This window comes from Macaca thibetana, chromosome 11 (genome assembly GCF_024542745.1).
Source record: "Macaca thibetana thibetana isolate TM-01 chromosome 11, ASM2454274v1, whole genome shotgun sequence".
Taxonomy (NCBI): domain Eukaryota; kingdom Metazoa; phylum Chordata; class Mammalia; order Primates; family Cercopithecidae; genus Macaca; species Macaca thibetana.
The window spans coordinates 58,393,190-58,418,834 of record NC_065588.1 but is presented as its reverse complement, the minus strand read 5'-3'; the positions used below and the strand labels follow the sequence as shown (position 1 = coordinate 58,418,834).

The 25,645-nt window shown below is 36.2% G+C and overlaps 1 protein-coding gene and 1 pseudogene across 2 annotated transcripts in view; both read left to right on the top strand.

Annotated features, from left to right (window-relative positions):
* LOC126931623 (uncharacterized) overlaps positions 1–8,227 on the top strand; it is a 39,131-nt pseudogene extending 30,904 nt beyond the window's left edge.
* TAFA2 (TAFA chemokine like family member 2) overlaps positions 1–25,645 on the top strand; it is a 502,254-nt gene that overhangs the window by 179,887 nt on the left and 296,722 nt on the right. The gene's annotated exons all lie outside the window — the stretch shown is intronic.

Below are 25,645 nucleotides of genomic sequence, written 5' to 3'. Positions count from 1 at the left end.
CCTAATTTTTCTCCTTCCATTTGGCAGCAGGTCCAGTTCAGACTGTAAAGAGTAGATGTAGTAGTGAAGCTATTCATCTCAGGTGAATTGAAAGAGTACAGAACTACAAAATGCCATCATTCTCTCTCTGTGTTGATTTCTGGTGAAGCTCAGAGGTATGTAGCTGCTGTTGGAAATTCAGAGGAAATTCCAGATACACTTCAGCATCTTTTTAGTTACAAAATCTTGATTTTAAGCTCATGGTTCATAAGTCTTTGTTTGACTTATGGCAAATTCTTTGTTTCATCTGATTTTATCTAATTTTCCAACAAAGTTATTCAGCCTGTAAAGCATAGTATATCCTCTATCCTAGAGATATATATATGATTATTAAATTCAGATCTGAACTCAAAAGAAAGGTTATCTAACACAAAAAATATTTAGATGTATAAAAAATTTCCTGCATCTTTTATAGCATAAATCAAGGCAAATGCCATATATCACAGAGGGAGGTCCCTCTCTTGTCCAAACATTTGCTGTTCACCCTCCCCTCACTAAGCCCCTTTCCCTCCACTTCCAACCTAGTTACTCCGGGTAACAATCCATTGTTATTTCATTCATTTTGCTATTGGAAAACAGGCCGAAATACCAATCCTTGGCTCTCTAGGAACTAGTGATTTCTGTCTTTCTTGACTTCATTTTCATCACTGATGCTCATTGATTCTCTTTGTCTCTCACTGTCTTTTTCTCTCTCTTACCAGAACATCAACTTGCAAGACTGCTTCGAAGGTAGATATTTTAATAAGAATTTCAAATATTAGATGTATCCAACAGTATAATCCTGGGCGGAGGGGGATAAACAATGACTATGGTTCAGGTCTGAGATTGGTGGTGTGGTTCCTCCCCTCATTCAGCCACAGGAACCCCTGGGAATGAGAACTACTTGCTGGTATACACTCATATCTTCCCAGCACAGTTACTGGCACATGACAGACACTCAGCCAGTAATTGGAGTGGATAAACGAGTGATTACATAACTACCTGTCTTGCTTGATGAAGGGAGCTAAAGTTTATGCTTCAACTGTTCAGTACATTTGCCTAAGAGCAGATAAGAATATGTGATTTGAGCACTATAAATGTTTTCATCCAGAAAAGGGTGAAATCTAATTACATTATTTTATGTACCCAGTTTGACAGGAGTTACTTGCTCAGATTATATGAGTGAGGATTGAACGAATTAATACACTGAAGCACTTAGCAAGTGCCTGGCACATGGTAACACTCAAAAAGTACTAGCTATTATTGTTGTTGTTATTATTTTGTTAAGAGAGAAAAAGTGAGTAAGAATGATTGCCTGATCGGAATGTTCATTAATTCTTCTTAGAGGAAATAATCCTGACATCCCAGTGTTGTGTTTGCTATGGAAGAAAATGGCATTAAGTATAATTATATAAATTTCTTCTAGGATCACCATTTTAGAATATAAAACTGATCATGTCATAAACCTTCTTGAAACCTATCAAAGGCTGGCCATTGCCTTCAGTATGGAATTGGAAGTCTTTAGCAGGACATGTAAGGCTCTTCATCACTTGGTCTCTAAATTTTATCTAATCCAGTTTTAGAAGCCTTTCCTTTACACTAACCAGGACAGAAATGTTTATCTTAGCCACTAGAACACAGAATATTCTTGGTGAGAAGGGCCGGTGGATTCGGGAACTCACTGCTGTAGTTCAGAAGACGTTTGGCTTTCCAGAGGGCAGTGTAGAGCTTTATGCTGACAAGGTGGCCACTAGGGGTCGTGACATTGCCCAGGCAGAGTCTCTGCGTTACAAGTTCCTAGGAGGGCTTGCTGTGAGGAGGGCCTGGCTATGGTGTGTTGCAGTTCATCATGGAGAGTGGGGCTAAAGGCTGCGAGGTGGTGGTGTCTGGGAAACTCCGAGGACAGAGGACTAAATCCATGAAGTTTGTGGGTGGCCTGATGATCCACAGCGGAGACCCTGTTAATTACTACATTGATACTGCCGTGCGCCATGTGTTGCTCAGATAGGGTGTGCTGGGCATCAAGGTGAAGATCAAGCTGTCCTGGGACCCAACTGGTAAGATTGGCCCTAAGAAGCCCCTGCCTGACCACATGAGCATCATGGAACCCAAAGATGAGATACTGCCCACCACCCCATCTCAGAACAGAAGGGTGGGAAGCCAGAGCCACCTGCCATGCCGCAGCCAGTCCCCACAGCATAACAGGGTCTCCTTGGCAGCTGTATTCTGGAGTCTCAATGTTGCTCTGTAAAGACCTTTAATAAAATATTGCAGAAAGACAGAAAAAAAAAAAAAAAGAATGATACAGTGGACTTTGGGGACTTGAGGGAAAGGGTGGGAGGGGGTGAGGGATAAAAGACTACAAATTGGGTACAGTATATACTGCTCGGATGATGGGTGCACCAAAATCTCACAAATCACCACTAAACAACTTACTCATGTAACCAAACACCATCTGTTCCCCCAAAACCTATGGAAATAATAAATAATAATAATAATAAAAATAAAACAAAAGAAGCCTTTCCTTATTCAGAGTCCTTTCCCACCATTTGGGCTATGTGTCCCAAGCATCTGTTAATCTAATATTATGAGATTATTTGTACCACAGTACTTATCATATTGAATTGTATTGATCTGCTTCTCGGTTCATCTCCATAATTAGACCTTTTGTTTTCCCAGTATCTAGCACAGAAATCAGCAACCTTTTCCTGTTTTAGTAAGTGTTTTAGGATTTGCAGGCCATACTGTCTCTATTGCAACTACTTATCTCTGCTACCATATCACAAAAGCAGGCATGGACAATATGCAAAGGAGTGAATATAACTGTGTTCAAATAAAACTTTATTTAGGGGCACTAAAATTTAAATTTTGTATAAACACATGTCATGAAATATTATTCTTACTTTGATTGTCTTTATTCATTTAAAAATGTAAAAACTATTTTCAGTTTGTGGGCCATATAAAACCAGGCTGCAGAAAAATTTTGGCGATTGTGATATTTGCCAATCCTGGCAGAGAAATGGTGCTCAATCAGTACATTTCAGTGAATGAGAAGTGAGTTAAGGGTTGTTTTCACGGTTGCCAATCCTGGCAGAGAAATGGTGCTCAATCAGTACATTTCAGTGAATGAGAAGTGAGTTAAGGGTTGTTTTCACGGAAATCATTTTCAAACACAAAGAAAATTTAAATAAGCAGCTCTTGCCTGTAGTATAAACTCCTTAGCATGAAATAGAATAGTCTTTACAGTTTGGTTTGTAGGTAGTTAATTTTCACCTTCACCCTTTTCATCTGACTCCCTGTCCATATCCCAGTGTTATCTGTGCTGCAATTCATTGACACAACTAATTGACATTCTCCGAAAACACCATGCCCATTTCTACGTTTGGGCTTTGTGTCTTACATTTTTCTTTACTTGGAATGTTCTTTCATTCTTTTTAAGTTTTCTTAGTGAGCTATTATTTGTCCCCTAATATTAAGCTTAAAACTACCTCCTTTGGAAATGTAGGTTCTCCTTTCTTCCAGGTAGAAATGAAAGGAAGGGGGCTGTAATGAGGGTATATTCCCTCTGTGTTTCTGTGGGTCTTTGGTATAATAATACTAGTATGGCACTTTTCATGTTGTATTTTAATTCTTGTCTTTCTTGTGTTTCTCTTTCTTACTATGTTCTGAAGTCATTTTTATATGTCTAGTGCCGGTATAGAACTTGGCATTTGTAGTCATTTAGTATCAAAAAAATGAAACATTTTCGGTTCAAGGTAAGTTCTCAATATCCTGTTGAGATGATTTGGAATCAGTTTAATCTACAATGATGAGATTGTCTTTCAATATTTATAGTGAGGTAGTCTGAACGTTGAGCATTAAAATGAATAAAACTAAAATTGAATACAAATATATTAAGAAATTGAAAATAATTAAATTGGAAACTTAAGAACCAGAAGCATCATTTGTGGTGTAAAACATGAATTTTTTAAAAAACTTAACTTTAAGCTTAGTTGAATGGACACTTCTAATGTATGAAATACTGTCTTTAAGCCTTTGCTTGATTTTGTGTGAATAAATGGTGATATCTCTTAATCATATACATGGATTGCTATTCTTTCCCGGAAGGATGAAAGAGAATGATAATACTGGGGATTTCACAATGAAATGTAATGGGTTTTGACTAATGATTGTTACTCCAGTATGTTAACTGCTTTTAAAACTATAGTTTGATGGAGTTTACCTGGAGGGATGGGAAACATTTTATAATGCACGCTAATTACAGTATCTATGTTATCAATTCTGTCAAACATTTTATAAATGCTCAGTACTTGTTTACTGCAGGGATGCGCAGTACCTTATATCATATCTTTCCCCATTTCCATGGGGAAATTCCCTGCATTCTCCCAAACTATAAGATCTTCAATTGAGATCAATGTTCTGGGAAGATTTCTCCATAAATATCTTGGGAAATCTCACTAGGAATTGAAAGCACATTGCCATGGGAGATGAATAAGAAGCTTTCCTATTATTGATCATTTATTTCCATTCATTCTGATAATTATAACAGACAGCAGTGGGCTTGAATGGCAGTTTAGGTTGTCGTTATAAACAGAATGCTTGAATATTGGCTGCTTGCTTTCTTTTATTGAAGGAATTTCATGCTGATGATTGAAAATCAGCAAGTGCTCAGTTGATACAAGTGTTTATAAAATATATATGCTATATTAATGTGAAAAACAAGAGGAACCATACTTTAATGAAATAACCTGGTATTTAACTTGTAGAAAGTTATATTTTTCAGGGAAAAAGTCATCTTGCAGTTATGGTTTAAAGCAGTGATGGAGAATATAACAAAATACACTCCAGAATAAAAATATTTCACCATGTGCCCAACTCTTAGGCCTTGGTTAGTTGAGTTAATTTTAAGATAGAATGTATTCTGTTATTAATTTCCTGGATTACTAACTCCTTAATGACCAAAATTGTGTCATATATTGGCGTGCATATTGCAGTAACTGGCGCAGTATCTTGTATATAGCAAGAATACATATACTTGCTGAATTAAATTGAATTTACAAATAGTTCAGACTATTTATAACAAAATACTGATATCTAAAATGCTTTCTTAGAGTAATTTTTCTAAATATGTGCATTTTATAGACATTTAATGAAATACTGGTATCAGTATTCTTATAATGAGAGTCTATAGTATCTTAAGCTATTTTCTTTACGCATTAGCTCATGTAACTTTCAAAACAATGATAAAAAGTTGGTATTAATCCTCCATCCCCTCAAGGAAACTGAGGCTCAGGGAAATTAAATAGCTTGAGTTTATGTATGAAACAATAATAGTATTTACTTTATAGGGTTTGTGAAGATTAGCTGGGATGGATTATGGACCAAACTTCGTGGTGTGTGGTAAGCCCTCAGTAATTTAGCTATGTATTATCATTAAGGTCATACAGCTAAAAAGTTATAGAGTTGGTATTAGATCACTGGTCTGTCTCACTCCAGAGCTCATGGTCTTTTCTTCATTGCATTCCAACTCCCCTGCCCTACATGTATGGCAGAAATAATTATTCTTCCTATTATGAGCTCCTGAAGGGCAAAGGATGAGACTTTTTCTTTTGTATCACTTACTGGTACCCTGTACACACAATAATAAATGTTGTTGACAGTTTGACTGGCTTGGCGGTGACACTGTTCTGGTTTTGCTATCCGTATGAATGATTGGTAGGATGGTCGATTATGAGAAGGGCCCAGAGGGGTGTTGTTGCAGTATGCCTTACATTTTATATTAGGAATGGAGGTTTTCTCCTCAGTCATATGCCACCTGCATCTTGATTTTAAATATGATTTCCCTGGCGCCTGTGGGAAGAAGGGTCTGAAGGCAGTTGGAGTGTTAAGACAGAGTTAACATTTTCCAGTTAGCTTTCCCAGTATTTCCCGACTTCATCCTTGAGTCATTTCTGGTAGTTTTGTCCCTAGGATTTTTGCAAAGTTAAGCTTTTTCACTTGAGGGGTAAAGATTTCTTTGTGTTTTGGAGGTGAGAGAATTAAAAAATAATCACCGAGTCTCACAGTCCTAGAGAGCTTTCCTGAAAGGGAATTTAAGTAAAAAATGAACTGTCGGCATCCTTGAGGTTTCTCACTGGTCACATAATGATACATTATTTGTCAAATGTGGTCGTCTTCCTTCACTTAAGTTCCTGCTGTTGGTAGTGTTTCTCCTTATTTGTGCACGTGGAACTCAAAAACAAACTCAGGACCCCGAGTTCTGTGCATATGCATGGTAAATGACTACTACATTGTTTGAAATATAACTGCCATGTGTGACACAGTTCTTTTTGTAGTTTTCTTTGTGGTGTTAAAATTTACACAATATAAAATTTACCATTGTAACTGTTTTAAAGTGTACAATTTGGTGGCATTACATCTATTAATGTTGTGCAACCATTACCACCATCCATCTCCAAAACTTTTTTCGTCTTCCCAAAATAGAATTCTATACCCATTAAATACAAATTCCCATTCTCCTATCCCTTCAACCCCTGGCAACCACCGTTCTACTTTCTGCATTTATGAATTGGACCACTCATGTCTCAGCTTTATGATTCCATGATTTACTTGTTTAAATTGAGGCCTGCCATCTTCTCTTTTTCCTTGCTGTGGTTATTATCTGATTACAAGATAGTTAATTGATGTCTCACTGCCGGATCTATGTGAGGATGTGAACTTAATGCAATTCTCTTGCAATAAATAGTGTACTTTGCTTCTCTATATAGTAACCTCTTAAATTTCATTATCACATCATGAGGGCAAGAACTATATCTACTCTGCTCACCACTATATCATCAGTGTCTGGTACATTGTTTGCACTTTGTAGAAAATCAATATATGTATTTATAGAATAAATAAATGCTGCTCATCTTTATCGTTAAAAAATCTACTTTAAAACCATTTACTGAGATTTCCTACTATGTAGGAGATCAGCTAATTGAGGAACTCTTTTTCTCTCCCCTGTGACTCTATCTCTAAAAATGAGTGTGGTGATATAAACCAAAGATTATGAGCCTATGCATCAAAATAATTTATTCCTTAATTTATTCATCAAATATTTATTGAGTACCTGTTACGTTTTAGATACTGGCTGTGCAATGGTTCACAAAATGGACATGATCCTCGGACTCAGCCCTTGTTTAGCAGAGAACGCAAGCTATAAAAAGTGAACAAACAAATGATATATCAGTTGTAAATTATAAGAAGGAAAAAGACGGAATGCTACCAGAAAGATCAAGGATGGAGCAGACAAGTTTAAATTGCAGCAAGTTGGAGACATGGTAACTTTTCATGTATGTGAATAGCTGTCTTCTTGTATAGGAGAGAAGAGGGCTCATTTGTAATACTAGAAGAGGTGCTAGGACAGACCTTTTTAGAAAACAGATTTTGGTTAATTATAGCAGAATTTGCTAATAGAGCTCTTCACGATGAAATGGATGGACTTTGTATTTTTAGGAGGTTGTCTGTCCTATCATTGAAGCTATTGGGCATAGCATTGTGGAGATGTGGCCCACCATTGGCAGGGTGGTTTCCAAATTTGGTTGATCATGAGAATTATCAATTTATGTGGAAAAGTCTAGCACAATACTTGATATTTAATAGTTCTGTTTAATAAATGATAGTGGAATCTGACTTTAAGTTGCTTTATGGCCTATTTATGGCAGCCAAGATGAAAAGTACTGACAACTGAACATGATTTTATTTTATTTTTAGTTTTTATTTTGTTGAGACAGAGTCTGGCCCTGTCACCCAGGCTGGAGTGCAGTGGCGCCATCTCTGCTCACCGCAGCCTCTGCCTTCCAGGTTTAAGCAATTCTCCTGCCTCAGCCTCCTGACTAACTGGAACTACAGGCATGCACCAATATGCCCAGCTAATTTTGTATTTTTTTTTGTAGAGATGGGGTTTAGCCATGTTGCCCAGGCTGATCTTGAATTTCTGGTCTCAAGTGATCCACCCACCTTGGCCTCCCAAAATGTGGGATTACAGGCATGAGCCACTGCGCCCAAATGAACATCATTTTGAATTGTTTTCAGCTCACAAACACAAAATAAATTACGCAGCAACACTGGTTAATATACTGTCTTGGTGCTGACAAGTTGATGGGTGCAGCACACCAACATGGCACAAATATACGTATGTAACAAACCTGCACGTTATGCACATGTACCCTAGAACTTAAAGTATAATAATAATAATAATAATAATAATAAATACTATCTTATTGGGTTGTAAATGTTGGTATCTTGCTGTCAAAGTTGGTCCACTAGTGTGTTAAATTTACCCTGTATTCTTGAGAATGTAGCTTTATAATCTTTGTATTTTATTGCCTGAATTATAAAATTAAGGTTTTTGCTGTCAGTAGGATGTTTTGATGTGTGTTTATATAGCCCAGTGGAATAATATATATTTTAAAGATTTTTGTTAAATGCATTGCACAGTAGTTCACTAAGATATCAGTCAACAGTCAGATATGAAGTATTTAAGAAGCATCTAGCATGGCCCTGGCACTATTCCTGCAAAGTGGGTCCAAGATAGTTCATTTCCCTTCTGCATATATTGGTGAGGCCTATTACGTAGACTTTGTAAGATAGAACCTGTTGCCATTATACCAATTGTTGTAAAAGTGAAATAGTATTTTGGCTTTTGATTGTGCTATATTTGAAGGTGAACTTAAATTATCGACTAACTTACAACTAATTTGTTATATTTACACAGTGAATCTCCCGTTGTCTAATATTAGATGGTCAAGATTTGAAGCCTGAGTAGTTGAGTGAATAAGATAAGTTATTAAACAGACCAAAAGGAAATTTCATATTATTGCAGTTCATTAAATGATTCTATACAACTTACAGTGCAGTTCATTACTCACACTGTGGTATTAGACTAGTAATAAGGTTGATTTTTCTAATGGAGTAACTCCAGCAGAGCTACCATGCTGTGTGATGATGATGTGTGTAGTATTTAATATCTGGGTGCAGTATTTGCCTGAAGGATTAGCTATTGGAATTTTAGACTCACTATTAACTTAAGTCTCAAATGGCACCCATTAGCAGTAGGAAGTCTTCTTTCCTTTTTCTTGTTGTATGTTTATGAACACACCTACTTTTATAATATGTTAACCAGGAAAATTGTGTTCGACTTGATCCCGCATTAGTTCAAACCTGTTACGTGCTATGATTAGAGATTTATGAGTGGGTAGTGGCAGGCATTGATTTCTATTGTGCTGCCCTTGCAGTAAATACCACAAATTTGTAAGCTACAAAGCTTAAATTTATCTCACTGATTTCCATGTAGTAAAATTCTATCTCATTTATAGTCTGATAGTCTAATCCTTCTTAAGCAGCCTATCCTGCTGAACTTACTGATTTACTATTCTTTTGTCCATAAACTGCAAATGTTCAATAATAATAGGCTAAATTCACGTGTTGGCATCTGTAGATAATCTAACTGTTCCCCTTGTAATCTTTGTGCTTTAAACATGGGACTATGAATTCCTCTTGGGCAAGAAATTAATTTCTAGCATTTTAATAAGGAGAATATGTAAGTATGCATTGAGGCTCTGAACTGGGCAAATTTCAGGGCAATTTTGTCTGCAGCGTGACTGTGCTTCCATAATTTTCTGCAAACTACATTTCCCTCCAGTATTTAGATTTAAGTGATTTTTTTAAGCCCTGCAATAATCAGGAATATAGAATTTTATTTTTTCTCTTCTGAGTGTGTTATTTGTGGAATATTTAGTACTATCATAGTACCAAAATACCGATTTTCTTTTTTATTGATAAGGTTAAATTTTGGGTACTGTGTTTTAGATTGGATTATTTCCCATTACGTTTTCAAATATTTGCTTCTGTAGAGTACTTTTAGGAATAAGACAAAGTCTGAGATGGAATAGTTTGGATACAGTTTTATTCCTGTAGAGACTTTTTTACTTTTGTGCTTTGAGAAAATTCAATACGAATGTAAGCAATGGAAGTTTGAAGGTGCTTATAAAAATAGGAAATGTCTCATCCTGACCGTACATACCTTTGTTCCTTCACAAAGCCTCTGTGGAGGTTAAAATAAATCAACAGTCTTTTTTTTTTTTTTTTTTGAAAAATGCTGAAATATGAGAAAGATGATGTACGTGTCTCCCATTGCCTTCAATAGGGCACATCACCTAAAGGCAAATAGAAGTGATAAAAATAAGAGTTTGTTACAGACAAAATGTTTTATTTTTTTGTATTTGCTTTATGAGAAGAACAGACTTATCAAAGTTTTAATAATGTGACAGTCAGATAATTAACATTTATTGATGTTTCTCAATGCACCAGTGTGTATGAGGTGAGTTGGAGTTCTTCTTATCACCACTAAATCACTTTTATTTAATCTCCACTGAAAGTGACCAAAAATATTAAGCCTTAGAAATTACAGATTTCTACAGATTCTAGCGGTAATGTTCAGCATGCGCTATGAAATGATTTAAGAACACTTGAAAATCAAGTACAAACAATTGTCAGTAGAGTGTAAGCACTATTAGGGAGCCATTCTCATAGAATCCCTGTTAGTGCTTATGATTTACTTAGCATTTGTGTGCTGAGAGGTCAGGCAAGTATTTTACAAATGTGAAGTCAGCTTTAGCTCTGTATTACAGATGAGGCAAACTGAGGTTTACAGAAGAGCTCAGTGCAGTTGCAGGGAATTTAACTCTGGTCTATTTTATACAAGCCACTGGCTACCTTATACTACAGTTTCAAATTAATGTTTTTATATAGGTATTTTGAATGTTGCAAAAGTAAACAAAAAACAAAAATGTAAAAGCTAACGGAGAATGGTGTGTTTCTTAGGCATATTTAATTATGTTATGAGACTACCTCAGCTGGCCAGTCTCCTTTATTCTTTTTTTGGCACTGGAGTAGCTATTTGGGGGCAGTTTTCAAAGAATGTTGAATTATTTAAACACACAGTACTTTGTCACTAAGGCATTCCTATCAGTGTCTGAAGACAGAAAGGGAAGATGAGTTTATTCTATATGGTTGGATAATTATTCTCATGGGAAAAAACATGGACTAGGAGCTAGTGGACCTCAGTTCATATCTAAGAACTGCTCATTTTTTGACTTTGTATGTGTCACAAATTTTCAGAATATTGGTTTCCTCATCTGCAAAACAAAGAATAGAATTATCTGATTACCTTCTGTGAGTAATAAATGGATGGAATGACGTAATGTGTCACTTTGGATGGCTTAGTCACTTGAAATAATATTAGACTTTCACATAATTATCTATTTTTTATATCTGATAAAGCCAAATGAGTGTTTCTGAATTGCTCATATCTAAATGCCTAGTGTCCTTTTGACTTTCTTTGAGAGCGTTTCATAGTGGTAATGTGAAACACAAATCAGAATCATCCATGTTATATCTTCTATCAGCTCTAAAGAGATTGGGATTATGTATAATATTCAAATTCCCAGCAGCTATTGGTTCCTGGTACATAGTAGACACTTAAGAAATGCTTTTTAAATGAATAAATGAATACATCTAAGAAAGTGGAGCTTTCTCAGCTGTTGCTTGATACCAATGTAAGAAGGATGAGTAAAAGAGAACATGATGATTTTATAAATAAGGGGACCTGCATCATCTTTTGGCCTTATGATGCCCCCCAAATTCACTTAATTGACTTTCAGATAATTTAAGCAATGTGTTTTGCAAAATGCTATGAAGACCTGAAATTATGTGTTTAATATGATTGTTCTATGTGTGACCAGATACTGAAGTTCTCATTGCTCTGCTTTTCTTCTGAAAAATGACTACATGGGCTAAAAGATTCTCCCTTGTGTTATGTTTGTACATTTGTAATAGGAGATTTTCACTGATAAACATGATTAAGTTACAAAAATTTACTAGTTAGAAAAGTTGGTCATCTGAGACGATCCAAATATGATTGCAACAACAGTCCTCTTTCTATCAATTTCTGTCATTTGATTTTTCTCTATTCGACCCAACAATTTTCTTTCAAAGGTCAGTTCTCTCATCATGTGCAATAAGGGGCCTAAAATGTTGGCAATAAAATGGATAGTGTCAGGCATTTGTCAAAACGCCAAATAACTGCAATCATCTTTCTTGTGTGTAATCCTGATGCATCTAGACAGACAGCAATGCCAGAAAGCCAGGTAGGAATATTTGGACATGTTATAAATTTCATTATTTTGCTTATTCCTTAGGGATTACAAGCATACCTAAAATGTGTTCTTCTCAAAGATGGGTGTTATAGTAGTAATATTTTAAATAGAACATCATATTTCTTTATGATAAATTTTAGGTATGTCATTTTTGAATTAGACTTAGAAGATGTTATGTTGTGTGATGATACTTTTAATAGAGTTTGGCAGTATCATAATAAAAAAATAGTAAGCACTAGCATATACTCACAGATTTAAATTTTGTTTTCTTCCTGTTACTGCTTTACCTTTTCAGTTCTTGAAAACATTATTCTATTATAATGTTAATTTTAGAAAGCATAGGAACTATGTGAAATATTTGATATTTAACCACTTAATCAACTCCAGTAATGTGATATTTTTATAGATTATTTATAGTTGCTGTATTTTATTTGTCTTAAAATACATGATCAAAAGGAAATGACAGTAACAAAGAAGAAAAAATATCTTACACGGTAGTGCAATGAATTATTTAAACATCCAATCAAACTTTTTTCATGGTGTTCCCAAATTCATTTAGTTGATTTGCGTATACTTTATTTCTTTGTAAAGAGTTATGAGGACCTTATGTTAGGTGAAATAAGCTAGACACAGAAAGAGACATACCACGTGATCTCACTCATATGTGGAATTTTAAAAGGCTGATGTCATAGAAGTAGAGAGTAGGATAGTGGTTATCAGAGACTGGGAAGGGTAGAGGAATGGGGAAATGTTGGCAAATGGGTACAAAATTCCAATTAGGAGGAATAAGTTCTGGTGTTCTTTTGGACAGTAGGGTTGACTATATTTAACGATAAAGTATTGTATATTTTAAAATAACTAGAAGAGAGAATTTTGAATGTTCTCACCACAAAGAAACAATAAATGTTTGAGGTGATGGATTTGCTAATTACCTTGATTTGATCATTATACAGTGTATACATGTATGTAAATATCACATTGTACCCCGTATTGTTATGTATCAATTTGAAAAAAAGTAAAACTTTAAAAAAAGTTGCAAGGACTTCTGAAAGTGTACGACTAGCAATCAAAAGAAAGAAGATGGGGTCTGTTTTTTCAAGATGATCTATCCTTATAAAATTACAGGATGGTGCCCTGGAAGTCGTTAGATCACTCTCCCATTCAAAGCAGAAATTATCTCCGTAGTGTTCCTGATAAGTTCATTTACTTATCCATTCATCAAGTATTTATGACCTACTATGAACTAGGTTCTCTTCCAGTTACTGTGAACAGAACAGTGAACCACATAAGTTAAATCTCCTCTTCACAAAGCTTGCTTCCTCCTGGGAAGATATGGATTATAAATTAAACAAAATCACTGTGATAATAACAAGTAATAAGTATTGTGAAGATCGGGGTAAAGGGATGTGGTGATTTCATATAGGGTAATAAAGGAAGGTCTTTTTGATGTTGGGACATTTATGCCGAGCCCTCAATGAGCTGTAAGAAGAGGCTGTGAGTCTGTGTGTGTAAAGAATGCTACAATCATAGGGGTCGGGTCAGCAAATGCAAAAGCCGCTGGGAGAGGATGTGCTCAGCATGCTCCAGGAATAGGAAGCGGTCAGTGGGGCTGGAGCAGAAGGAGCACGGGGGCCGGGAAGAATGGTAGAGAGGTGGCCAGGTGACAAATCACACAGGACGCATCTTCATCACCCTTCCCAGAGTTTCCTTCAAACATGCTTCACAGGCAAGATTCATTTCTTAACACCTTATAAAAAGAAATATATAGTCCATTTAGTCTTATGAGATAAGAAATATTAAAAGTTTATAGTTGTTAGTTTAAGTAACTTGCAGATGTCTGAAGCACACACTTGTAATGAACATTTGTGATGAGTTAGGGATCTGTCTCCCTTTTTGCCTTGCAAGGGGATATTAAAAGGGTTAATGGGGACTTATTGATGAATTGTGATAGAAAATGTTTTGGGGAGAAGATATAGTGGTCACTGAATTTGGTGACTTCCATTTGAATGACAATGTCAGTGCTTGCAATTGATATTTTGAAGTTGATAAACTATTGACAGTTTCCTCGGTAAAATATGGAAAACCAGTGGGTGGCTCCATCCATCTGAGGATGATTTCCTTTTCTCTTCCCAATTGTAGCCTCTCTTAGACATTAGTTAGTAGTAAAGCAAACATAAAATGCTGGAACAAGTATAAGTATTACTATTCAATGTCTTGTAAATCTATTTTCTCTCCAATTTTAAGTGAATATTATATATAATTATGTTACTATAGCATGATAGTTATTTTTAAATCAATCATTTGTAGGCTACTATATTTCGGATCTTCAGATACATCTGCTATCCACATGAAATTCATAGGATCACTTTGGTTTGAAGTATGACCGTTTTCCTCTTCTTACCAGCAGAGGGCACGCTTCACAACCCTGTTTGCCTTTGCCAACAAAAAGCAGTGATGAAATAGGAAGGTTTAAAGAGAAAAACAAACCAAACCCCCCCCCCAAAAAAAACCCAAAAAACCAAAAACGAAAAAACCAAAAAACACCGAAAAACTTTCAAATCTCATGTGCTTGGTTTACAAAACAAAAGTATCATCAAAATGGAAAGCAATTTAGGATCTAGTCAGCACTACCATCACCAGGCTAGGTTTTATACTCTTCAAATCATCTAAGAGAGACTGAAATAGTTTTAATAAATCGAGAGAAGAAAAAAATACAATAAAGCTGTGCTGTGAGTCTTCATAGTATAAAAATGAAAATGTTTGCTTATTTTGCTTAATAGAGCTTGATAGGAAAATGATGAATTGTACATTTTAATAAATAGATGATTTGAGGGTAGATTATCTAAGGCTTATTTTTGGATTTTGCAGTTCGTTCTTTCTTAGACATGTTTTTTCATTGGCAGGTATATGAATCAGAAAGGACATCGAACTTGAGTTGCATCACTTACTATTTGTGCAACTTAGGGCAAATGAACTGTCTACACCTCACTTTGCTTATCTGTAAAATACATACAGTATTTTTGTGGATTAATGGAAAGAAAGCAGGATGACAGAGAGGGAACCTGCTTTCTAGTTTATCCCTATAACCTTAGAGAAGACATTGATCCTCTCTGGTCCTAATTTTCCTGCTCTCAGAATGAGTAGTTTGAACTAGATTATCTATAATATATATGGTGTATAGTCCCTGAAAGCACTTTCATGCTAAAATTTCATATTAAAGTTGCTAGTAAGCTAGAAAATGCTATATGCATATAACTGAATTAAACATGCATTTCCTATATTTTTAAATTAAATTACATTCTATATGAATTTCCAGAAACATATCTGTATTCTGAAGTCACAAATAATCTATATTTAAGATCTCATTGGAAATGGAAGGAAGGAAGAAGCAAGGGTAAAGTGGAGACGACAGCAATAAAATTAGAACCTTCCTTCCATTCATTCATTTATTCATTTATATTGTATATGTGTGGTATATTGCATGATGTTTAGATACACACATACATAGTAAAGAAATGATTACTACAATCAAGCAAATAAACATTGCCATCACCTCACCTAGTTAGCTTTTTTTGGTGGTAACACCTAAATTCTACTCTTTTAGTAAATTTCTAGTATACAATACAATATTACTAACTATAGTCTTTATCTTACACATTAGCTTTCTATATTTAATCATCCTACATAACTGCAACTTTGAACTCTTTGACCTACGTCTCTCCATGTAATTTACCCCCCTCACCCCATCCCTGGTAACCACTGTTCTATTTGTTTTTACGTATTTGACTTTAAAAAAAAAATCCACAAATAAGTGAGATCATACATTATGTCGCTTTGTGTTTCTGGCTTATTTAATGTAGCATAATGTTCTCTGGGTTCATCCATGTTGTTGCAAATGATATAATTTTCTTCATTTTTAAGGCTTTCTACTATCTACTGTGTGTCTGTACCACATTTTCTTTACCCATTCACCCATCGATAGACACTTAGGTTGTTTTCATATCTCGACTATTACGAATAATGCTGCAGTGGATATGGGAGCACTGATATCTCTATGTGGTACTCATTTCATTTCCTTTAGGTATATATCCAACAGAGGAATTTCTGGGTCATACAGTAGTTGCCCATCCCGCTTATCTTAAAGACAATTTATACCCTATCACATTCCCCACCAAACTTGGAGACACTCATTTTTTTCCCTCTCTTTACTCATATCTGAGCAGAGACTAGAAGCTCATTCCTATTTTACAATACAGCTATTTTCAGTTCAAGTAACTTTTCTTCTTTTTAACACCTTTTTGCTTCATCTCTCTTCCAGCTGTTGCCTAGTAATATCAGAAACACCTTTCCAGCTCTCTCTTTATTTCATTTAAATGAGTTGAAAAGAATCTAACCATATCAGAGCAGTGCTGGTGATCCACTTGTAATAGGGATAAAGAAAGCCATACTCTGAAGTGAAAATAGACATAACAAAGACCTCATTTCTTAAAACTTTAGAAGAGGCTTGAAGTTTCCTGCAGAATTAGCATAAAAGTTTTCATCTTCTCACTTTCTTTAATTATGTATGGCTGCTCTTAAGTGTTGGTATTTAAGATAAAATAATACCTTTATAACTTATTTATTTTGTATTTTTGCTTAATTTATATCATAATGATTTTGGTAACTGCTATTCATTTATAATATATAATATTTCAGATAACTATAAACCAAAAGTGATTTTATAGATATACTGTGGATCTACAATTAAGAATGTTTTTTCTGTATGGGAAGCAAATGTAGAGATTAACTTTTAGACTGTAACATATGGGTCAATTAGAAACGTTCTCCTTTTTTTGCATGCTCTTCTTGTAGAAAAATTGGAAATGAGAAATGTGAAAGTCTTTACTCAAGTCTGGTTCTGCTTCTATTGAAATCCAGCAAGTCACACATAGAAATGTATTTATGTTTAAATTATGTAAACATGTTTATTGTACATCTGTATACTAGCCCTTGCTCTCATGGTACTTGGAATATATAAGAGAACAAGACAGATTAAGATCTTTGTGCCTCATGGAGTCTAAATCCTACTGATGGTAGACAAGGGAGAAGCAATGAACACAATAAATAAACAAATTGTGTAGTAGAGTATTTAAAAGCACAGTGGTAAAAAGAAAAATAGAGCAGGATATGAAGGATAGGAAGTCCTAGGCTGAGGTGGATGGGTTGCAGTTTTAAATTGTATTTAAGAGTAAGCCACATTCAGAAGCTGAGATTTAAGCAAAATTCAAAGGCAGAGGAGGAAGTCATGAGAGTATATCTAGGGTAAGAATATTCTAGGCAGTGGAAAGAGTCAGTGCAAAGGCTCTGAGGTAGAAGCATGTCTGGTGGGATAGAGGAACAGTGAGGGGCCCAGTGTAGCTTCCTGGACTGAGTTAGCAGATGAGAATAGGAGGGGAAATCAGACATAATGGGTGCAGTTCATGGCTGGCTTTGTAAGTCATTGCTTGGACTTTGGTTTTTCTCTGAGATGGAAGCCACATTATTGAATAGGTGAATGACAGGTCCATATTTACATTTAAAAGGATCCTTTTACTACCGTGTTGACAACAGGCTGTAGATGGAGAAAGACGGAAGCTGGGGAACCTGTTAGGAGACTAATGCAGTAATCCAGGTGAGAGATGATGACGGTGAGAGATGATGACGGTGAGAGATGATGGTGGTGAGAGATGATGGTGGTGAGAGATGATGGTGGTGAGAGATGATGGTGGTGAGAGATGATGGTGGTGAGAGATGATGGTGGTGAGAGATGATGGTGGTGAGAGATGATGGTGGTGAGAGATGATGGTGATGAGAGGGGAAAGGAGTCAAGGATGTATGCAAGAGAGTAATTCCAACGATTGGCAATAGAATTTAATCTGAGTAAGAAGGGTAGAGAGGATGTCAGATGGGTGAAGGACGTAAAAAATTAGTAGAATTAATGCTTTGCAAGAACTTGTGGGATTTAAGCATTTTTAGAGTGAATTGATGTACTGGAAGGAATAAGGTAGAAAGATAGAAAGATGCATGCCAGGAGATAGATGCATAAAATTTAGATTTTAAGAGGTTATAGGTAACAACAAAGTGAAGAATATGACTTGGGAATGAGAACCTAGAATAGGGAGTATGATATGACTATTGGAGGAGAGAAATTCAGGAAAGGGTCAGGGTGTTGGTAGGACTATCTATATGAATTGAAATAGCCAAAAATTAAGATAGGGGTTGTGTTTTAGAAAGTCATAGTAAACCAGGAGCTAAAATTGTCCGGCAATAATTGGAAATGACTCAGGTATCAGTAGACTACATCAACAATGAGGGTTTGCAAGTGATGTAATCTGATAAGATGAGATTCTAAGCTAGAAAATTTTATGGAAGAGAAGGGGAGAATAATCAGGAAGCTATCATGAGAAGCAAAGAGTGCACCTCACTTGTAGCTAGGCCCTTTGTGCAAAAGTGAGAGAAAGCCAATACTTGAGATGCAAAGGAGGCAGGGTGCTCAGGGAGGAGCCAAGATTTCAGTTAGAGAAAGAACACTGAGGTTACATGAGGTCTATTTGTAAGGAAAGGAGAAACTAAAAAAGGTCTTTTATGATTCAAGTGTGTGTCTTACAGAAATTTTCCCTTTTTATTATCCCAAATAAATAAATCTAGAACTATCTATGGAATAAATGTAATATACAGAGTACTATGTCCTAGGCTATATGAAAACGCAGTGAAACATAAGCCACTACAAGACCTAATTGCAGTGACCTTCCCCACCATATTATCACCAGTCTCTGAAGGGTTTTCTCATTGGTTGGACAAAGGGGACAAGTGATGTGGTTCCACAGAAGAGAGAGGCATTGGAGGGTTAGGGTCCTCCAGGTTGGGGATCAAACCATCTTGCTTTTGGTTTTTGGTAACACTGTTTTGTTCTTGTTATCATGGGATCTTTTGATTCCAAGTTTTATTTGTATTAAAACCTTTCTACAACATCATCACTTAACAGCAGCTAATTATAGCTTTCCATAATATCTTATTTTCATCTGTATGTTTACATAGTTTTTAATTAGCTGTAATTACACTTTTTTGATTTACTTTTGATATACAATGTGAATCATTATATATTAGGAGTCCCCAACCCCTGGGTCACAGATGAGTATCTGTCTGTGGCCTGTTAGGAGCTGGGCAACACAGCAGGGAGTGAGCAGCGGGAGGGCAAGCGAAGCTTCATCTGTATTTTCAGCCACCTCCCATTGCCTGCATTACCGCCTGAGCTCCACCGCCTGTCAGATCAGTGGCAGCATTAGATTCTCATAGGAGCACAAACCCTACTGTGATCTGTGCATGTGAGGGATCTAGGTTGTACACTCCTTATGAGAATCTAATGCCTGATGATCTGTCACTGTCTCCCATCACACCGAGATGGGACCATCTAATTGCAAGAAAGCAAGCTCAGGGCTCCCACTGATTCTACATTATGATGAGTTGTGTAATTAGTTCATTATATATTAATTACAATGTAATAATAATAGAAATAAAGTACACAATAAATGTAATGTGCTTGAGTCATCTGAAACAACTCTCCACTGCCTCAGTGCATGGAAAAATTGTGTTCCATGAAACCAGTCCCTGATGCCAAAAAGGTTGGGGACTTCTGCTATATATTGTGTTGTTGAATGGATAAAAGAGATCAGTTCAATACATTTATTTTAGAGATGAGAAGGAACAAAATATTTTAGCAACTTAAGTAACCTTGTAGCTAGTTGGAAGCAGCAATAGAACCTCAAAGAAGTTCCAGGGTTTTTGCTACAATGTTCTTTCCCCGCCTTTTGTTATTTCTATAGAATGTTTATAAATTACATTGATTCAATAGGCAGGGGGAAGAGAGCAGTGGAATGCAATGATATTGGTCCCGTGGCTTTTTACTTCTATAAATATTTTTATTGCTAGTACTCCAGAAGTTACTCTTATGTCCCTCTCCCACAGGCGATTACTCTTCTGCATCATATCACTATAGATCCATCCTACCTGCTTTTGACCTTTGCATGAATGGAATCTTAGAGTATAAACTTATTTGAACCTTATTTCTTTTGCTTAGCATGTTGGTGAGAGTGATATGAAAGGCAATACCTTATTTTCATTGCTGCATAGTATTCTATCATATGAATATACCACAATTCATTTATTATACCTTGGAAGAATATTTCTATTGTTCCAGTTTGAGGATATTCCACATAATACTGCTTTAAATACCTTTGTACATTTTCTGTGTGTGTGCACATATTTATGCATGTTTAAATACATAGATGCATCACTGTAGTATTGCTGTAGAATTGCCACATAAACACATACCAGTAGTGAAATTGTTAGGTCATAGGGTATGTATATGTACAGTTTTTGAAAATACTGTCAGACACTCTTCCAGTATTGGTGTAAAAATCTTGACTCCCTCCTGCAATGCATGAGAGGTCCACGTACTCCACATCCTTGCCAACATTTGGTATGGAATCCATGATACACCATGGCTGTATCAAGGTATTTGCCACCTACTATATGCTGGAAAGTATGGCAGGGAATTAAGAAAAACATATGATGTAGTTGCTTTCCTTGAGCTCCTCTTAATGTAGCTGGGATAATGTAAACCTCTGAAGAAACTAAAGGACTACACAGGCAATATGCGTTAGAATGCTAATATACAGGGTTAAACTAATAACAGCCACATTTATTAACTTTTTCCTGTGATTTAGTTTTAGTTTCTGTATTTGGTTTTCTTTTAAAAAAGTATAAGCAATGGAAAATGACATTGATCTTAATGGAAAAATAAATGAGTAGTTAATCCAAGCATCTGATTTATTTTGGTGTGTCTCTGAAAATCATATTAATTTTTCATTTGTTTGTATTATCTTTGGAAATGTATGAAAATTTCTGAGAAAGCTCCCCTATATCAACGAGTAGAGAGGAAAAGAACCTATATGAGCCAAGATGCTACCTCTTTCCCACAGTCTCATAGGTTTGGAACAGGCTTTATCCATTATTTCTGATAAATGTTATACAGCCTGTCTGTCTGCCTTTCTGGTGAGAGGAGTTCAATCATTATTAGACAGCTCTAATTGCAGGATTTAAAAAATATGATAATAATTTGTGCCAGACACTGTGCTAAATGCTGATATGCAATGCCTCCTTTAATTTTCTCAGCAATTCTGGGATATAGTACTAGTATTTGCTTCAGCACATGGATAGAGAAACAGGCACAGGTGGATTAAGTACTTGCTTGGGAGTTTCAAATTGTTCTCTACAGAAGTCTATTGATTAGCATGGAGCTGGGCACATGACAGGCTTTCAGTCACCAGTTGATTTGCCAATTCATCAACAATGAATGAACGAATGGCCTAATCTTCAATTTTAGGAAGCCATATCCACATATTTTCTCCATACTTCCCCTAGTTATATAATCTTATGCAAGACTTTAAAGCTCCCTGTCCTTTTGCTTTCTTATTTAGCAAATGTAGATATTAGTACCTGACAAACCTTCTTGGTTGGATTTGTGTGAGGTTAAGTTTGGATACTAGTGAATGAAAGCCATTGTTTATATCAAAGTCAGCTCATTGTATTCTTGTGCTGAGGCTATTGCATGAAGTGTATGGGTCATGAGGTCATTTCTGAAGAAGGGGCATGCTTTAGTTGAATGATATTTTGAATTTGTCATTCAGTTAGGTTGGGAACTACCCCCTAGAATTAAATAGAATGATTTCCTCTCATATTAAGATCATTTTATGGCCAGTAGATTTTTCAGTCTCAAATGAAATCTCTAGAATAAGTAGTAAGGAAGTCTTGTATTTGAAACTAGATCTCATTCATGCAGCTGAATAAAAACCCAGCTTCCTTGGCAGGATGCCCTATATTGTTACAGAGCAGGTTAGCACTCGACTGCTACTACTAGAAGAAAATCCTCAGGATATGAGCTGCTGCCTGCAATATGGGAGGTAAATCACAATTCTAGGTGAGATGTTTGGCAGGATCAGAAGATGTTGCTTATACCTTCCCTGCAGTTGGTAGAATTAGCTGATGAGGAGAGATGTGTATTCCCAGCCCCTCCCTTGTTCTTCTTCAATTACATCCTCCAGGTGTTGCTTCTATTTTTGCGTTTTCTTCTGAACCAAGCAACCGTCTGTAGAGTACATTACAAGGTGATATTTACAGTGGTTGAGAGTATGGAGCCAGACTTCATGGGTTTACATTCTGGCTTCCAGCTGTGAGACCTTGGTCAAGACATTTAACTCCTTGGAGCTTCAGTTTCCCCATCTGTAAAATGGGAAAAATAATAGTATACACTTAATTAAATGCTTTTATATATGCATATTGGTTAGAAATGTTGGCCTTTAATATCTGAAATTTTGGTTAAAGAGGGGAAAGATACTTACCTGTGGCATAAAAAAGTACTGTTTGCATTTTTACGTCTAGGTTCAATCTTCATGAGAGCACTATCTTTTCAAGATGAGGGTAAGGGGAGGAGTTAACATAAATGAACATGCAAAAGGTGTTTTTAAAAATAAAGTTTTCTGGAAATATTTTAAAAATATAATGCTATATTGCACTTATTTAAGAAATCTGTGAAGATGTAATCTTGTAGCTTCACTTGAAACCTGTTATTTCCCCTCATATTTATGTCCTGAATGACAGGAATGGGCAACTGCATTTTTAAAGGAAAATTTCCATTCTCCTTTTACTTGCTCTGACTTATTCCTCAAATTCTTTCCTTATATTTGTTCTCATCAAATTCCTTTTGATTTTTTAATCTTTAGAACAGTGTGTCTAGGATTTTCTTTTCCCTCCTGACTGCATAATTTACATCTGACCCGTGATTTCTTGCAGATTGGAACTGAGGGGGATCGATCTAAGTTATTTTCTTAAAATAGGTGCTTAGAAATTAGTCTCCACTTTTCTTTGTAAGTTGTAGGAATACTATGTCATATCTCAGAACAGTTGTATACTGTGTTGTTTTAAAAAACATTTAAAATTAACTTTGTTCAAATGTGAACAGCTTTTTGTCAAAATGTTTATTTGAAAAAAAAAATCCAAAAACCAGTGCTTAAGTGGAACTAATATGTCCCTCCGCTTTTTTTAAAAAGTGAAGTCATTGGAATGGTTTCTTCCTCCCTTCATCTTTCTCTACTGTCATATCTCTCCTGGGTCGCTGTTTCATGTTTCTCACTGATCTCCTTGGTTCCTCTCTTGTCCTCCCACCGTGAATTTGTCATATAACAGCTAGAATCATCTTACAGAAATGTAAATCCAATTTTGTCACCCCCGCTTTTCTTAACTCCCCAGATACTTCCTTTTACTTTTGGAATGAAATCTAACTTTTTTGTATCTCGGGCTGTAAGAGCCACTGGGCCTCTCTTTCCACTGTTGCCCCTGCTCATTTGACACTAGCTGTACTGCCTTCTTGCTCTTCCTTGACCATACCAAGCTCATTACTAACTGCAGCCTTTACCCTGCAGTTCTCTTTGCCTGGGATTATTTCCCCCAGATATTCTCATGAATCACTTTATTCAGATCCTTGCTCAAATATCACTTTTCTATAGACCCCTTCTCTGATCATAATCTGTTGCCATCACTCATTATTTTACCTTTTTTTTTTTTTTTTTTTTTTTTGAGACGCAGTCTCGCTCTGTCGCCCAGGCTGGAGTGCAGTGGCACGATCTCGGCTCACTGCAAGCTCCGCCTCTCGGGTTCACGCCATTCTCCTGCCTCAGCCTCCCGAGTAGCTGGGGCTACAGGTGCCCGCCACCGCGCCCGGCTAATTTTTTTTGTATTTTAGTAGAGACGGGGTTTCACCGTGTTAGCCAGGATGGTCTTGATCTCCTGACCTTGTGATCCTCCTGTCTCGGCCTCCCAAAGTGCTGGGATTACAGACGTGAGCCACCGCGCCCGGCCTATTTTACTTTTTTAAATTGCACTTACCACCACTTACACTTTAATATGTATCTACACACACACACACACACACCCACACCCCTACCTATATACACTTTAGTATATTTGTTTATTATTGTTTGTTTCTTCCTGCTGGAATACAACCTCCAGAGAGGGTGGATTTTATGTCCACTGCTATATTTCCAGAATCCAGAAGAGAGCCTGGCTAATAGTGGATGATCAATATTTAATAAAGGAATGGATGAATTGTTGAATGAAATAGCTTGGCAAATGTGCAGACTAAGTAGGATTTACGGTCATCTTATCTGACTGGCAGTATGCTATGCTTTGGATTCAGAAATTTTGGTTTTTCTTGGTAAGGTTATAAAAATAGAGAAACAGACTCTGGAAATTGCTGGAGACTTAGATCCCTCCCACCCCAAAGTGAAACTTGAGACAACGGCTTTCATACAAGTAGCTTATTTGGGGAAGTGATGCCAGGGTACATAAGTGGAGTGCTTGGAAGAGAGAAAGAGAAGAGTGAAAGCCTATTTGAGGTGCATTTTGATCTGCTTACAACTGTGGGCAGCTGTGACTCAGTCCCACTGATCAAACTTTGAGAATTGGTGTACAGTACATCGGAGAATTGTGCACCTGAGACACAGAAGACTGGGGTATTTATGCATCAGCTCCCATGTAGGCAAGAGTTGCAACATTTGTTAACTCCCACCTCCTCCAACTTTGCACACACATTGAAATGGCTGAGCGGTTCTGCAGTGTCCTATTTGGCTGAGTGGAAGCCCCTGGTAGAAAGCTGAGGTGAAGGACTGCACCTGCTCACAGCTTGTTACTGAAGCATTGGTTGGAGTAAAAAGGGTTGTGGGAGGATGGGAGATGGGTCACAGGAGGTTTCTGATACAGTGGTCTTCACTCTTTCCTCTTAATCATCTTAATCTGAATTAAATTGGTTCTTTAAACTCTTTAATGGCAGTGTGGAAGCATTTTTCTTTTTGATTAGCTCCAATACTTTGCATTGTATGTAGCAAGTGTTGAAAAAATACTTCTTTATTATTTGACTGCTTTATTAGCATTATCCTATAGTCATTTATTTTTTATAGTACCCTTAAGGACTATAAAAACAAATAAAATGTGTTATTAAATATTTCTTATCAATACAATGTCAAAAGAAATAAAAATAAACTAATGGATTAGTCAAATGTCTTTATGTTGGGGAGGAGGGGGACAGCGGGGACAGCATTATTGGGACATGATTTACATACCATACAATTCACCCCAAATGTACAATTGAATGATTTTTGTATATTTATAGAGTTGCTTATTTATTGATCACCACAATCAGTTTTAGAACATGTTTTATCAACCCCCAAAGAAACTTTATATTCTTTAGCAGTCACTGTCCATTTCTCTCATCCACCCTAAGTCCTAGCAACTGCTCATCTACTTTTCGTCTCTATTGATGTGCCTATTCTGAATATTTCATATAAATGGAATCA